A 2,615-nucleotide genomic window follows, 5' to 3' on the forward strand; every position below is an offset into this window, starting at 1 on the left:
TTTTGCAGAAAACAACGTCCGTGTCTACCAGAAGATGCATGTGCATGCTCAAAACGCGTTTTGGCACAAATCCATGCGCGGGTGATAAATAGAGCAGCATCGGCACGCTTAGCACGTCGTTTGGTAGAAATCCACGTGCGCGTTCTGCCAAAAGCACCATTTGCATGCATATGTTGTGGTTTTGCAGAAAACAACATCCGCGTGTATCAAAAGATGCATGTGCATGCTTAAAACGCGTTTTGGCACAAATCCATGCGCGGGTGCTAAATAGAGCAGAATCGGCATGCTTAGCACACCGTTTGGTAGAAATCCACGTGCGCGTTCTGCCAAAAGCACCATTTGCATGCATATCTTGTGGTTTTGCAGAAAACAACGTCCGCGTCTACCAAAAGATGCATGTGCATGCTTAACAAGCGTTTGGGCACCAATCCGTGCGCGGGTGCTAAAAAGAGCAGCATCGGCATCCTTAGGACGTCGTTTGCTAGAAATCCACGTGCGCGTTCTGCTAAAAGCACCATTTGCATGCATATGTTGTGGTTTTGAAGAAAACAACGTCCGCGTCTACCAAAAGATGCATGTGCATGCTGAAAACGCGTTTTGGCACCAATCCGTGCGCGGGTGCTAAAAAGAGCAGGATCGGCATGCTTAGGACGTCGTTTGGTAGAAATCCACGTGTTCGTTCTGCCAAAAGCACCATTTGCATGCATATGTTGTGGTTTTGCAGAAAACAACATCCGCGTGTATCAAAAGATGCATGTGCATGCTTAAAACGCGTTTTGGCACAAATCCAAGCGCGGGTGCTAAAAAGAGCACCATCGGCATGCTTAGCACGTCGTTTGGTAGAAATCCACGTGCGCGTTATGCCAAAAGCACCATTTCCATGCATATCTTGTGGTTTTGCAGAACACAACGTCCGCGTCTGAAAAAAGGTGCATGTGCATGCTTAAAACGCGTTTTGGCACAAATCCATGCGTGGGTGCTAAAAAGTGCAGCATCGGCATGCTTAGCACGTCGTTTGGTAGAAATCCACGTGCGCGTTCTGCCAAAAGCACCATTTGCATGCATATCTTGTGGTTTTGCAGAAAACAACGTCGGCGTCCACCAAAAGATGCATTTGCATGCTTAAAACGCGTTTTGGCACAAATCCATGCGCGGGTGCTAAAAGAAGCACCATCGGCATGCTTAGCACGTCGTCTGGTAGAAATCCACGTGCGCGTTCTGCCAAAAGCATAATTTGCATGCATTTCTTGTATTTTTGCAGAAAACAACGTCCGCGTCTATCAAAAGATACATGTGCATGCTTAACAAGCGTTTTGGCGCAAATCCATGTGCGGGTGCTAAAAAAAGCACCATCGGCATGCTCAGCACGTCGTTTGGTAGAAATCCACGTGCGCGTTCTGCCAAAAGCACCATTCGCATGCATATCTTGTGGTTTTGCAAAAAACAACGTCCGCGTCTACCAAAAGATGTATGTGCATGCTGAAAACGCGTTTTGGCACCAATCCGTGCGCGGGTGCTAAAAAGAGCAGCATCGGCATCCTTAGGACGTCGTTTGCTAGAAATCCACGTGCGCGTTCTGCTAAAAGCACCATTTGCATGCATACGTTGTGGTTTTGTAGAAAACAACGTCCGCGTCTACCAAAAGAAGCATGTGCATGCTGAAAACGCGTTTTGGCACCAATCCGTGCGCGGGTGCTAAAAAGAGCAGGATGGGCATGCTTAGGACGTCGTTTGGTAGAAATCCACGTGCTCGTTCTGCCAAAAGCACCATTTGCATGCATATGTTGTGGTTTTGCAGAAAACAACATCCGCGTGTATCAAAAGATGCATGTGCATGCTTAAAACGCGTTTTGGCACAAATCCAAGCGCGGGTGCTAAAAAGAGCACCATCGGCAGGCTTAGCACGTCGTTTGGTAGAAATCCACGTGCGCGTTATGCCAAAAGCACCATATCCATGCATATCTTGTGGTTTTGCAGAACACAACGTCCGCGTCTATCAAAAGGTGCATGTGCATGCTTAAAACGCGTTTTGGCACAAATCCATGCGTGGGTGCTAAAAAGAGCACCATCGATATGCTAAACACGTCGTTTGGTGGAAATCCACGTGCGCGTTCTGCCAAAAGCACCATGTCCATGCATATCTTGTGGTTTTGCAGAAAACAACGTCCGTGTCTACCAGAAGATGCATGTGCATGCTCAAAACGCGTTTTGGCACAAATCCATGCGCGGGTGCTAAATAGAGCAGCATCGGCATGCTTAGTGGTAGAAATCCACGTGCGCGTTCTGATAAAAGCACCATTCGTATGCATATCTTGTGGTTTTGCAGAAAACAACGTCCGCGTCTACCAAAAGATGCATGTGCATGCTGAAAACGCGTTTTGGCGCCAATCCGCACGCGGGTGCTAAAAAAAGCACCATCGGCATGCTCAGCACGTCGTTTGGTAGAAATCCACGTGCGCGTTCTGCCAAAAGCACCATTCGCATGCATATCTTGTGGTTTTGCAAAAAACAACGTCCGCGTCTACCAAAAGATGTATGTGCATGCTGAAAACGCGTTTTGGCACCAATCCGTGCGCGGGTGCTAAAAAGAGCAGCATCGGCATCCTTAGGACGTC

Source organism: Dermacentor variabilis, unplaced genomic scaffold (genome assembly GCF_050947875.1).
Source record: "Dermacentor variabilis isolate Ectoservices unplaced genomic scaffold, ASM5094787v1 scaffold_24, whole genome shotgun sequence".
In the NCBI taxonomy this organism is placed as follows: domain Eukaryota; kingdom Metazoa; phylum Arthropoda; class Arachnida; order Ixodida; family Ixodidae; genus Dermacentor; species Dermacentor variabilis.